Below are 15,219 nucleotides of genomic sequence, written 5' to 3'. Positions count from 1 at the left end.
GCAGAGAATAATGTAACATGGTTCTTGCCTGAGGGAAAAAACTAGGTTTAGACACTGGATCTGCTGCCTCTAGCTAGTTGAACTAGGGGGCAGGGTGGGGGGGCACTTCATTTACTTAAGAGTTTCTTCATGTTTATAGTGATAATGATAATAAGTGAATCTTTGTCTTACACTCTTGTGGTCGTTGTAAGGATTAAATAAAGGTAGCATATGTAATAAAATGAAGTAACAATTAAAATTTTATTATTATTCATACTTAAAAGTTCACCAGAATGTAAGCACCTGCAGAACAGGGACGGTAGCCCAATGCTACAGAAAGTAGCAATATCTAGTCTCCGTAGCAACAACTACTCTCCAGACACCAACACCACCAGTATTACTTGGCCCGAACTCTAGACCCTTTGGAGCAGAATCTCTGTGTGAGACCCAGGCACCCGTGCTTTAACAAGGTTGCCATGTAATTTTATGCATGCTAAATTTTGAAAAGCACTGCTCCAGTCTGCTCTCAGGAATATTTCCAGTGTCCAGAATTAACAGTAGGCAATAAATGATAGCTCAAATAATATTTGTTTAACCATTCTAATATTTTTTTTCTTTACTTTAAGCCATCTTTTGTAACTGCTTCCCAAATGCTTTTGGGAAGCACCTTCTGATGAAAGCTGGCAATTTTCTTTGTCTTTTTGTAGAAAAAAATAAGGAACCAAAATTATATTTGCAGATATCTTACATTGTTGGAAATTCCCTTTGGGACGACAATAATTGTGGTGTCCACATCCGAGGGCAGTTGTGAAGATATTGGGAAATGCATGTAAAACATTTAGCAAAATTCCTGCTATTATATGCACACAAAAATAACATCTCATAATGTTCTGTTGGTCTTTTTTTCCTAACTGAGCTAAAAAAATAATTTTTTAAAAAATATTTTTTATTTATTTGACAGAGAGAGACACAGCGAGAGAGGGAACACAAGCAGAGGGAGAGGGAGAAGCAGGCTTCCCACTGAGCAGGGATCCCGACGTGGGGCTCAATCCCAGGACCCTGGGATCCTGACCTAAGCCGAAGGCAGATGCTTAATGACTGAGCCACCCAGGCGCCCCTAAAAAAATAAATTTTATTAGAAACATGAATATATAGAAACTTAACAAAAGGAATTCATTTTGCGGGAGTGAAACAGAATATTGCTTTTCTTTACTATTCTTTTATTTGTCTCGATTCTCCCTTTCAAGTTAACATACAGTATTGTGATTTCAAAAACCTCCTTACTATATTAAATGATAGGACAGTTTGAGCTGTGTTTAACTCTTTTCTTATACTATAGGAGATGGTTAAAAATAAGGAATAATAAGCAAACTACTACTGCAGATCTCAACTCAGAGGTTTTGCGTGCAATGTGCATAGAAATGGTATCTCTGGACAGGAAAGTCTTGTGGGAGTTTAAATGCAGTAATAATCATGAAAACGAAGAGTAAGTTACCCATTCTATAAACATTGATTCTCTCAACTAATTATGTCTCTAATGAAATACATGTTCATTAGCAAAGCATTAGGACTTGGAATGTCTGTTTTCTTTTGGTCATCGGTAAGGTGTAGATGCAATACATTTGATGACTTCCCGCTGGAAGAAGAAATAGGATAATGTGCAGTTATAAAAATGGTGAGAAGCTTCTTGTAGCTTAAAAAGGTTTTCCCCTGGGAAATATACTTTTAAAAGCTTCAAAGAATGTTAAAGATTTTCAAATAAGCTATAAATGGACATCTGCAGCCTATGCTGTACTTCAATAAGACGAGAACGGTTGTCATGTCAAATCTCTACAGGCTGTCTTTGCTCGTGTTTTCCTGGTTGAGAAATTCCACTCAAGCAGAATGAAACCTAACCTTTAATATTACATTCTGTAGAACAGGCCCCAGTGACACGTAAGAGGATCTTATCACTGGATCTCAATGGATTTGGTTTAAAACAGCTTCTTTTCTGCAAGACAGATATCAGATGGGAGTTCTCTTCAAGAGAAAGAACCCATTTCCTCTTCAAAGTACAATCTGAAAAATGAAAAGTTGTTCAAAATAATCACAAAAAAGCAGACAAGGATATTAGCATCACAAAATGCTTCATGCAAGGCCCAAAAACCTGTATTGATCTGTGAACAAAACATATATTTGAAAGATGTCCTACTCTATTTCAGGTTGTAACTACCAAGCTATAAAACTCACATGCCACCAAAAGTGAATAAATATAGTGTAAATGCAATGCAAGAACACATATATATGTAAAATTCAACGAGTTGAATAATTAAAATTAAGTATCATAATATAAAATAAAACTAAGGCTGACCTCAAACACAATAAAGTATATTTAAATTGGTAGCTAGTTTGATTAATTTACTAATATGATTTATATTCACTTATTAGTCATTTGATTTCTACTTTATTTCCCCTGGAAATCAAGGTGGAAGTTGTTAAGTTCTGAGGGAAAATATAATTTCATCTTTGATCAGAAGAAAACAGATGTGGACTTGATTTTGAATCTAAGCTTTAGAACTTTAACAAAATATTTTTGGCTCTGTACATCAGTAATGTCTCACCAAAAAATGTAAATTTGAGTACCAATTAATTTGGCTATTATTAACATTAATTAAACATATTATCTTTTTTAAAATGTGGATTTTTGTATCCGGAGATATCATGTGATGACAATTAAAGTAGATCTTTGGGTATAAGAGATCTCTTTTGAGGAGTACCATAGCTCCATAGAGAAATAAAATGGAGATATAATTAAACTGTTATTTTGATGCCCGTAGACTTGAAAAACAAGGAAATTAAATTCTCGAACTTTGATTCTTGAATGCATTGGCAATATTGATTGCAAGAATAGGATATTTTAAAACTTTTAAGAAGTTTAACAAATACTTACATAGCAGTTAGTACGTACACAGGTACACAGAACTTCAAGCGCTTTGAAAATATTAGCTCATTTAATCCGGAAAATAACTATGAAATAGATGTCACTGTAATAGCGATTCTTGGTGAAGGAAGCAGAGGCACTGAGCGGCCACGTAACCTGCCCTAAAGTCACAAAGTCATGGCGCTGGTGTGAATCCAGCCAAGTGCGGCCAGAAAGTGTGCCTTTAACCATCACGTTAGCTGCTGCTTCAGTGTGGCCTTCAGCAGCAATTTGTTTGTTAAAATTAAATTTTCTTAAAGAATACACTTTAATTGAATGGATTTAAATATAGGAATTTTCAGAAATATTTGTTCGGTTGATACTTGTTTTTTTTTTTTTTAAACCAAAGCAGCAAATCATCCATTCTAAACTCAGGGGTGAAATGAACGTGTTGGTAACAATTCAAAATCAAGTTTATAGAAAGAGGAAGTAGAAGTTTGATCAATATAAAAACAGAGGCATACGTTCCACATATAGAATATAGGCCCCAGTTCTCATGGGTTCCAATTTGAGGTTTCTGACTGAAATATCAATTTTGAAGTAAAATCTATGTGGAGTTTGAACTAGACTGTAATATAAAACCTTAGGGAACATGGATATACTTTTAAAATGTTCTTTTTAAAGACTGGTAACTGACCGTAATGCATACTTGTAGAGGCCCAAATCGTTGTTTGTGTGAGGCAAAATAATGAGGCTTCTCATGCTGACAAGGAAACCTGAGAAAAGTTTTAATTAAACACCACTATTTTGGGACGGGGGCATTTTGTATTTCTTATTTAATTTTGCTGAATCCTCTAAAAAGAAAGGAAGAGCTGAGTTCCTACATCAGGGAGAATGTAGAAAAGGTTTGTTCAACTCAGTTGTTGACTGGGCAGAGCAAAGGGTGAAGGGGTGAGCTGAGGACTGTGATGAGATGCCCGCATGGCCTGGCCACCGTGCAGCTCTGGGTGACCGCTGCAGGGTGTTAGTGGGATCCCAGAATTGACAGAGCTTCCAAATTTCAAGAGAAGTCGAAAATCCAACTTGTTTCAAAAATAGTGCAAATTTTAAATGGTAGTTATAGACCAGGTTGTGACTTCATGTAAAATAAGAACTTTAAAAATCCTTTGTTGGATATTTGCTGTGTACATAGAATTAAGGGCAGGGAGAGGAAGAAAAACATCACCGATGAGAGAATAAAAGGATAACAAAGAAGAGTAGTGTCTTGAGGGCAAGGAAAAGAAGTATTTCTAAGCAGGACCAGGTTGCTGTGCAAATGCAGTAAAGAGATCTTGTAGATCCCTCTGAGAAATGTCAAATCACTGGATTTGAAAGTTAGAAAGTTCCCAGTAACCATGAATATTCAGTAGAGAAACTAAAACAGCAGCCAGATTGTGAAACTAAAATTCTTAAACCTACAGTCTATAAACAACCTGAAATTATATGTAAAGTAGATATTTTATTGAGTGATAAATAAAGAATGAAATAATACTCCTAAGAGCAAGGTTGGTGCTTGCTTGAGGAGAAATTTCCTGTGCTTATAAGTAACTTGGAAGGAGCCACAGAGAGAAAGGGACTGGCAATAAAAGAGAGGATCAATTTATGGAGAAATAGCCTCGGAAGACACAGAGAGGTGAGATCTTGATCACAGAAAGCCGGTTAGCTTTGGAAAAGCACCAGAAGAACGGATAAGCTTGAGACATGATATTCTCTTCTGCTCTATTGCTAACTCCCGTGGGCAGGGTCCATGTCTATCTTATTTGCTCCACACCATATTCTTAAGTAGGAGGCACAGAGATAGCTCCAGGTAAATGTTGATGGGAATGATTACTTGGATTTGTTTAAGGTCACTTACAAGTTTGCAACCAGTGCACGGGTAAGACTATAACGGCGTGGATGCTTCTTTCCAATGCCTCCATTACACAATACATACAATCAGTCTGTTCCCAAAGTTTGGTCATCAATTTGCCTTTTTAGTATAAGAAACTTTCCAGGTCTTAATAGCTCCAAACTATAAGATCAGTACTTTTGTTTTTGTTTTTGTTTTTTTTAACACTGTAGGCTGTAGGAAGGGGAAAGAGTAGGCGTACACAGGTAGCGGGATGCGTCAGCAGCAATAAACAACTCTTATCATGTAAGGAAGTGTTCATTGAACCAAGGTTATATATTTTTAAGTTTTTCTTGTGTGTTATTGGGTTTATTCTACACTTGGAACTAAAGCACTTTTGGAAGAATGAGTATATTAAAGGGTTTTGAAGGTTCAGCTGCGATTAGAAGTCATCTCTGTTTAGAAGTGCCAATCAGGATGGCGTTATTTTCTCTGCCAATGCTAAGAAGCCTGACATTAGGCTTAGGATTTATCAAAGCAGACGAGATAATTTAAAATACTGGTGAGAATACAGTTGTAGTAGTTGGGCAACTATCGGGAAGAAAGTAAAATTCAGAGCAGGCTGATGGATTTGAAAAATGAGAAGTAGTCAAAGAGCTGCATGTTGAGAAAAAGAGAAGAACAAGCTCAGTAGGTAACATTGACAGAACAGATATTCCCACCAGACACTAAACTCAGGAAGGAACATTGCTAATATATCATATCCAGATAGTGTACTTTTAAAGACTGTAAGTGCATTGAATTTTCATTGCATTCCATCAATAGTCTAATCAGATAGTTATTATTCTCATCTTACGGTGGGGGTAATGGGGGATTAGAGAATTTAAATAACTTGTAATATAGGACATGATAAGAAAAGTGTCCGAGCATGGATTAAACACTAAACACTAAATCTTTGCATTTAGATTTTTAACTCTTAATCACTTTAATACACTCATCTGAATTAAAATGCTTTTGTTTGATAGGAGGTGGCCATATAGAGGATTGCTAAAGTGGAGTATAGGAGTGGTCTTTGTAGATGAATGAACCAAGGTTACAATAACCACCTTGAACATGAGTGGTGGCCAGAATGATGGCAAATATGACAGAGGAGAGTAGTGAGTTATACATCAAGATCCAGAGAATATGAGCAGGGTTGATACAGAAATTTATAAAGACAGATAAAAGAGAATAGAATAATTGGAAAGCAAAACCTTCACAGAAGAAAGCTGGTTTTAAAATAATGGTTTCAATAGTTCAATAGTAAATCAGACTCAACGTTATCTCACGCTACTTAACATGTTTGTATTATGAAAACTTCCCATTGATTTAGTTATCTATTGCTGTATAACTACCACAAACCTGTCAGCTTAACAAAAGCACACATTTATTAACTCACAATTTTAGTGAGTCATTTATCTGGGCTTAGTTTTGCTGGGTTTTATGTTTTAGGGTCCCCCACAAGGCTGCAATCAAGGTGTTGGCCAGGGCTCAGAGCTCATCAGAAATGTCAACTGAAGAAAGATCCATTTCGAAGGTCACATGGCTGTTGGCAGGATTCAGTTACTCGCTGGTTGTCACACTAAGGACTTCATGTCTTTGCTGGCTGTCAGCTGGAAGCTGCTCTTAGTTCTCTGCCACGTGTGCCTCTCCATAGAGCTCCCAACATGGCAGCTGACTTCATAAAAGCCAGCAAGATAAAGAATTTGCTAGCAAGATGGAAGTCAGAATCTCACATGATCCATTTATGGAAATAATATCCCATCACCGTTGCTATATGCCATCTGTTAGAAGCAGGCCACCAGTCCAGCCAACACTCAAGGAGAGTGGAGTATACAGGGGTATGAATACCAGATGTAGGGTTTGTTGAGGACCACCTACCACATCTTTCTAATAATCCTCTATTTTGAATGACCTATTTTCTGCTCACAGTGGGATGAAAGAGGACATGAGAAAGACTTTATAGGCAAATAAGCCCTATCTGCAAAAGGAAGGTCACAAAATATGATTTCATGATTCCCAGTTAATGATTGTTGTCTCCCCTCTATGCCCACACATTTGTAGAAACGAAGGCTATTCTCTCAGGGAAATCTTATTTCTTGCTAACTCAACTCTTGGTTTGCCTTGTAATTTATTTTCTACTTTATTATTGATAAACTGTTTCATTCTCCCCTATACTATGAGAAATTTTAATCCCTGATCAAAAACCTACTAGTTCCTTGGGAAATCACTTTTGATTCATAGTTCACATTGCTGATTTCATCGATAATTATAACAACTCCAGCTATAAGGACAATTCTCAAAAAGAAATTATCTAGCAAGTGTTCATTATGTCAAAATGCCTTAGATAAGGAACATATTTCGTGTTGTATTGGAATAGCCACCAAACAGCAAGAAATATGAGTCCCAGTAGGTATAAGGCTTAATATGCTACAGGTTTTTTTTAAAAAGTACAGGTTTTAATATCTGACAGCATTTAAGGCCTCATGAAGTTACCAGTAATTTTACTAGAAGAGAATTTTCTGTGAAGATAATGAAGCTTAAGTCCCAAGAACCTTCACTTGGACAGGCCTCTTGTAGGGCTAGTGTAGTCTACTCCAGAGACATGGGGTGTGCAGGGAGCAAAAACCGCAGCTCTGTGATGAGGATACGGAATGCTGCCCTACCCAAGGTGTCACCTTCTGCCCCCTGATGACGATCTTGAGGCTGCCATGCAGTACCTCCATATCCACCTGTCCCTAACAATTATCTGTCTTTGGGAGTCATCAAGGGACGCAGTTGGGATCAAGCACCTTTGATCCAAGGAAAGAGTCAGGAGCAAGAGAGACCACTGCACTAAACTTCCCTGTAAAGTGGCCTGGAAGGATCAACCCAGCAGAGGCAGAAACGGGGTTGTGGTGGGGAATGGGGCAGTAGGGAATGGCCAAGATAAACGCTCCTCTGTAAGAACCACTGGAAACCACATCCACAAAATCCAACGTGTGGAGGTCTCTGAGCTTTCCTTGGGGCAGGAATCATTGCCTACGTAAGGAACCGCAGAGTAAGTTACAGGTGTGGCATCTCCAATAGCAAGTTGTGAAGCTGCAAGAAACTTTTCTAAGCTATCAGTAAGTTTTTTTTTTTTTCAATAAACCACACTTGCCTGAGTTAACTTTCTATTATCTCTACAGAAAAGATTTAAAAATTGATGCATATGAAGAGACAAAGGGCATGCAGCCAAGAAGTGCAGATGTGTTAGACAGCTTATTAATATTAATAATAATATGTAATTTTTTGAATGTTGCAATGTTTGTGATATCGCCAGTTTATATTTTAATTTGTTGGGATTTATTATCTCAAACAAAATAATGTTTACATTCATATCTTGTTCTCTATTTGTAGATGTGTCATGTTTTTCCTCAAAGAGCCTCCTAACAGTATAAGCTTCTGCCCACACAAAACCTGGATCTACCCCGAAAACAGGGAAGGCTTTCGTCACTGTGTTTGCGTGTCTCGGTGTGTGCTGCTTATATATACATGTGTGCGGAAACTGAGCCATTCATTCCTGGTAAAAAAAATCATTTTAAGGTTATGCTTCTTTCTCTCCTCTAATAGAATTATCCTTCTGCCCATAGTTTCTGAATGAATATGCCCCCTTGAGGAATCTCCTTCTTATTGGAGTAGATCTTAGATGCCTAGATTAGATTTTTTTTTAATTCACAAAGATTTTCAAGATAATACCAAGTCAGAAGGTTCATTTTTAAAACTTGTAAATGAGAAAGGAAAAATTGGCTTGTCATCCAAGTTCAGGAAAAAATGAAGAGGTTTTCTTTTTTTCTTAGTAGGGATTTAGAGAAAGTCTCCATAATCCCACTGGCACGGATTGCAAATGTAATCACCAATAAGAAAAAGGTTAAAGACTCTGAAATGGTAGGCTATGCTGCTTTGGCAAACAAAGGTCTCATTTTTCATAGAGAAGAATGTGGCTTCTGGGTTTCTATAAAATGGTGGTAAGCAGAGAAGCGTTCTTAAACCTGGGTCAGACTAGCATCAGCACTGGTATAGCCAATAAAATACAAACTATGATGGACATTGCCTTCAGAGACGAGAAAAGACTAAAATCTTCCTTCACATCCCTACTTCCTATCTTGCCTTGCTTGATTCTGGCAGCACTTCCAGCCAGGCTCACAGAGGTTTAATTGATGTCTAGGGTGTGGATAGAACATAAGGTCTCTGTTAGTAAAATATGCTGTTTATATATGCTCTTCATAATTCATTAGGCACTTCTGGGAATGGAAGCCGTTACGTTAGTCACAAAAGAGGACTCATGCAATCAAATAAGTTTGTTTTCACTATGTTTTTTTCTCCTTCCAAGATTGGGGGCCCAAATTTCTAGAATGCCTGAAACATAACTACGTAAGAGGCCAAGAGGTGAATGTAAGATTAGATGAAGAAAATGGGCAAAATAAAATAAATACTACCATTACTACTATAAATTCTGATTTCACTCTGATTTGGAAATGGTGGGTGGTACTTCAAAAGCAAAATCCAATTTCTCCAGTCTGGAGAATTACATGCATTGAGCGTTAGGTATAATGAGTCTTAGAGTCAATGCTGCACTTCTGTGTTCTTAATAATCTACTTATAAGGCCCACTTGAGTTTCTTGAGAGCATGATAGAGATTTCAAATTTTCACTCTTACTGAAAATCCCAGAAGAGTGTTGGGCGTATCTTCCTCAGATTTAACATTTTAGTTTCACTGTTCACTTTCATTTAGATTACTTCCTTCCTCACTTTCTTTCTTACTTACATAAGAGCCATAATGTGAAAAGCTTTGGAAAATAAAAATTCAGACGGCAAACAGTAAAAGGTCAGTTTATTATGCATCTTACCTGACATCCTAAAGGTTCAAAAGACTATTAACCACCTCTCAGGGATGATGACACTCGACTAAGAGACAGCGGCTCGCTGAGCTGAACAACACACTGGGGACGTGCATTCAGGGAGCTGCAATCCAGGGACGGGCAAGTCACTTACTTGCTTGATGACTGCTCCCCCATCTGTAAAATGAGGTCGATATTGCTGCAAACTGAGAGGTAAATCTATTACATGTGATTGTGATTGTGATTGTAAAGCTCCTTGGAAACAGAAAGGTAATATGTAAATGCTGGAAGGCACAGGTGGCACTGTAATGAGTGCATGTCATTTCTGAGTAGGAAGGGAAGGTATTTTAACCAGACAGGTGACGGAACGGATTGAGCTCGCTGCAGTAGGGTCTCAGCCATTAAACTGAACTTGAAAGACAAGAAAAGCAGAGGAGTGAAGAGCACAGCTTGAGGAGGAGGAAAGGAGCGAGGGGTTGGGGGAGATACTCAGTGATTACAAAACATGTTGAATACACTAATGAGTCAAAGTGCTTTACCCCTTTTCTACTTTCTTATGGTACTTTTTTTTTATTGCCCATAATAGAAAGCCATAAATTTCCTCACCTCCAAAATACTGTCTTCTAGAAAGACTTCTATTATTAATTCACCCCTCTGGGATCACTCCACTTAAAAAATTGCCTAAATGATACTGATTCCGACTTTAGTGATATGTTGCTTGACATTACGCTTAAGGTAAAACGTGCATATTATATTTTGCATAAGAAGCAAAGCAAAATAAGAACATGGGTGTGTGTTTGCTTGCGTTTGCTTAGTTTGTTTATTAAAAAAGGATAAACTAGAAACTAATTAAATGCTGATTTACAAGGGATTAGTGTGAACTAGATGAAGGGCATAGGGATATAAACAAGGCTTTTCTGCATATATCTTTTAATATAATTTGGTCTTTTGAACCATATCATTAATTAATAAATTAAAAAAATGAAAATACGTTCAATACAAACAAACAAACGAATTGCTCATCAAACTGAAAAAGTAATCCTCCAATGATAAGAACTGATTCAAGGAACTTTTGAATTCAGTCTCCTTACTCTATACCCTTAATTGTCATAAACACATACATCATACATACACACAGGGAAATCTTAATCTTATCTATTGTAAGATAAGATTAACCTATTGTAGCTCCTTGCTCTGCTTAGTAGTGAAATGGGTATGAATTTTTTTGTGTGTGTTGATGGGTATATATAAATGTATTGATGCTGGAGAGTACCCAAGTTTTCAGTTTGAGAGAAGAGAGATACAGATATGGAACGAAGACGATGAGAAAGAACCCAGTGTTATTTATTTTGAATTGGAAGTACTGATGTGGAATCATTTCATATTCGCTGTCCAATGAAAGGGATCAGAAGCAATGACACCTCAGTAATACTGAGCATACCGAGCGTGCAATTCTTTTTTTCCTTAGTGGCGATCTCCAGTGGAAGAAACCAGGGCATCTTAACCAATGGCTGGTTCAAATTCTGAGACCTGGAAAGTTCGGGGTAAACCTGCTACATCTTGTTTCAGAAAACAAGGAAGTTCTCAAACGATAATGGAGCTATGTCATAATGATACCAAAACTATTTTAAAGGACTTACATTGGCCAAATGTGGTATAGTGCGTGCATAAAAATGTATAACGATGCTCATGGTTTCAAACACATTGAATTTTACATGTGTAAGTATGTGTATGACAAAATTTTAGGAGAATGACAGGTTCTAAGGATAATTATGTACAAGGCTTCCAGTCTTGTGTCCTCTCAGAATTATTTAAAATATGACCTGGGATGGTACCTAAACGGAAAGAATTTTTAATGGTGAACTATCTAAAATTATGTTTCTTTGTCCTTATCTTTACCTATATATGTGACTATAGATTTGGTCTCACTTTTTCATTGTTTTTAAATATATTTTCCCAAAGTCTACAGTTTTTTAGAACCAAACTTGCCTTTCTACCTTTCTAATAAAGTTGATTTTTTACAAATATGTGCTATACCATAACTCGTATCCTTACATTCTTCTACTGTTTGGAAGTGAGAAAAACTTTGTCTCAGAGCACTCAGGGCTCTGTTTTAGACACTAGATGGGTAAGAATCAATCTGGGTTGAAAAATCAGCAGTAGCAATAGCTTAAAACCACGTCAGTGCTCTAAGGATGTATTTTTGCAAGTGTTCCACAATAACTACCCATGGAAAGAAGGGACAGTTATCTGGCTTAAGCAGGCAGCTGTGAGTAACAAGGGTGTTTGACCCATGGTTTATACTGTTTATAACACAAAACACATAGACATGAGGTCATAGCATATAATACTCATATAGTTAGTTTTATCATGTGCAGACAATAATTTGTAGTGATTGTCAAGTTAAAATGGCATTCATCCAGTAAATGGCCTTGTTGGAGCATTACGTGAGGCAAAAAGCCTATTTTTTTTAAATTTAAGCTTGACAATCTTAAATGAAGTATTAATGGATGAATTCTTTTACTCATTTTGACCATGTTAACATAAGTATGGCAAAACGTTTGAAATGCTTAATCTAGCTCTTCACATATAGTCAATATTTAATATATGGTGACTTGTGTAAATGGATATACTATATATACTTATTTGTGTACTATTGTGCTATTATTTAATGTCTGTCTCTCCTATAATTTTCATTGGGGTCGATTTCTTCCCCTGATTTTATCCTAAACACTTTGCATGGCACCTAGAGCACCACAAAGAATCAATAAAGTATTTGTTGGTTGATCAACTCCAAAACACTCAGAATTTATATTTATTAATGCCTATTCTTACAGAAATTCTGTATTCAAACAAATATTAAAGCAGTTCCTGATCTTACGTGGTCGTAATTTTGACCACATTACCCATATTATTAGAAATAATAACTACGGCAACTCCCGCTTATTAAGCATTGCCTTTGTACCAGGCACTGTGCTGAGTGGTTTAGTTACATTATCTCATTCAATATTAAACATAGATATATAATGCAGATAATAATATTTCCACTTTGCAAGGGAGAAAACTGAGGTTTTAAGAGGTCAGGTGAGTGGAAGAGTCCTGCCCTTGTCATGATTTCTGAACCTCAAACTAAGTATATCTCTTACATCTCTATTATCAGAATATCTGTGAGGCAATATCACAATTATATTTTTTTTTAAAAAGCAAATTATAGTTCCCAAACAGATGAATTTGCTGATAGTGTTAAAAAGCTGCTTACAGCACACCACTGCATTATGAAAATAGAGCTTTACTGTGTGTGAACAGCTCCGAAAGGGGTGTGGAGATACTATTTGAAAGGACAAACATCTTCAGAAATAGGGCTGCTTTGTTTGACAAGTTGCTTTCAACAGTTAAATAACAAAAGAATAGGTAACAGATAAATGCCACCTAGGCAAAAAGCTTTAGAAATACTGTAATCACTGATTTATGGAGAATTTGTGCTACAGCCTTGGAATATGCGGTCACTGAATTATGCGTCAAAATGGATGTGGAAAACTAATTATGTCTAGATGAAATGGAACAGCAAAATGGATACCTGGAAAATTTTCAGGATTAAGCAAAATTGAGCATGACAACAGAGAAACAGACACAAAGATTCAGATATTACTTTGGAGTTTTAAATGTCATTTCTGCTCACTTCAGTGGAGGCGATACATCAGCAAATCAAACATGTCAACATAGGACTCTTCACAACTTGACAGTGGAGTTGAGTATTAGTGTATAGTATCTGCATCTGCTTTCCAGATATTCTCTATAGCTGATGTTTTCTGTCAGTGACAGAAATACTTTAAAGTGCACAGATCACCATATACTCCAATTAAGAAAAGAAATAGATTATTTTTTTGCATTGCAATCATTCCAAGACATTAAAATTTCGTTCTAATTCTGTTGTTAAATACTGCATATGTTCTTTATAAAACATTTTTCAGATGATCTGTTTCATTAACAAAATTTGTTTTGGATATTGAATTGCAACAAAAATTGCAAAAATGACTGGTAGACCAGTGTATAAGGTCTATAAAATATTTTATTTTATTTGAAGCTTTTATTTGTTATATTTATCAGTCTTCATTGTAACTGTATGTATATTACCCTCATAAAATAATCTTTGCAGAGGATTTGCATAAATAACCCATGTCTATAGAGTTGCTTTTCCTCAGAAAGTAGATAGGAAAAAAAAATTATATGGCAAAGAAGAATTCACTACCATAGTAAGCTAATTTTGTGCAATCTATGTCTATACTATATGTAAATGATTTCAGATATCATGAGAAAATTGTCAAGATGTAATGTGGGATAGTATTTATTATAAACACTTTCTTGAAACACTTTTAGATACTTGTTCTATGACTTTGGTTGGTGTAACTAATACTTTTTTGAAAAAGTTTGAGTAGAATGATATAATAATATCACCTTATCATGAATCTGGTACTAATAATAATTGACAAGATTTGACCTCAAAAGAAATTCATATATTGTACTTCCTTCAGGTATTGGAGGTCTAACATACATACTAACTAAACTATGAGAAATGTATAAAATATTATGCATGGTTGCTAAATTCAAAGTAATTAACCTGTAAGTCAGATGCAAACACATTGATAAAATAACCACAAGGGTCTATGTATGTAGTGTTCACAGTGTGTAAAAGAGAGAATGATACAACTGAACCAGTCAGGAAACACTATATAAAGAAGAATGAATTAGGTAAGAATTTAGAGACAGGTATGATGAGGGAGCATTCCAGGCAGTTGAAATTATATGTGAGCGATAAGGGGGTGGGACATTGCAAAATGTATTCAGAGGACATGATGTTAAACAATCTGAATTAATGGAGTCCAGTTGGGCATAACTGGAAAGGCAGGGCTTTACATTCTATATCCTAAGATCCATATACCAGCCTTTTCCACAGTGGAACATTAGGCCTTGGAGTTATAGTAGGTACTTTGGAATGAAGTCTCCTTCAACCAAATCAAGTGGGATAAGTGCATATTGTCCTTTTAAAGGTTTCAAGAATTCATGGAGGAAAAATGCCCAGTATTCTAGTCATTTGACCATTGAACCCCACTTTTTTTTTCTTTTTCTGTTCTCATCCAGTGCCTGCACAAATAGAGCTATAGGCAGTGAAAAGCCATAAGCCATTGGTTTCAGAGCAGTCAAGTGACTTGATAAAATCGATGAATTCAGAGGAATCATTTAATGAGTGTGCTATGTGGAGAGAATGGTAGAAAAGCTAGAGATGGAGAGCAGAGTCAGAGAGACCAGAGGGAAAATTAGCAAGCTTATCAATGCATTAGACCTAGTGTGATAGCAGGGAGAATAGATAGGAACATTAAGAGCACAGAATAAAACGTCTCTGATAGTAAATTAAACAAGGAAGTACAAGCACAAGGCAAAGTTAAGATAATTCAGTGAACTAAAACGTCAAAAATCAGCTCTCACATATTGATGCATGCTGAAAAGCCTCCAGAACACGACTTCCACAGCTTCCCTGGAACTCCAGTGTTTTAACAGCTCTGCCAGAGAATTGT

General features: G+C 36.3%; 1 long non-coding RNA gene across 10 annotated transcripts in view; it reads right to left on the bottom strand.

Annotated features, from left to right (window-relative positions):
* Positions 1-15,219, bottom strand: part of LOC123789238 (uncharacterized) — a 685,069-nt gene that overhangs the window by 99,001 nt on the left and 570,849 nt on the right. The window contains exon 6 of one of the 10 annotated variants that reach the window (XR_015723992.1): positions 9,656-9,823. The exons of 8 other annotated variants lie outside the window; for them this stretch is intronic. This is a non-coding gene — a long non-coding RNA (uncharacterized LOC123789238). Of the gene's footprint in view, positions 1-3,261; positions 9,824-15,219 lie in introns of those variants that run through there. One more of the 10 variants, XR_015723990.1, reaches the window with a different exon arrangement.

Source organism: Ursus americanus, chromosome 3 (genome assembly GCF_024610735.1).
Source record: "Ursus americanus isolate L20-20 chromosome 3, mUrsAme1.1.p, whole genome shotgun sequence".
Lineage (NCBI taxonomy): Eukaryota > Metazoa > Chordata > Mammalia > Carnivora > Ursidae > Ursus > Ursus americanus.
Note: the sequence above shows the minus strand (reverse complement) of the source record. Positions and strands in the feature narration are given on the sequence as shown.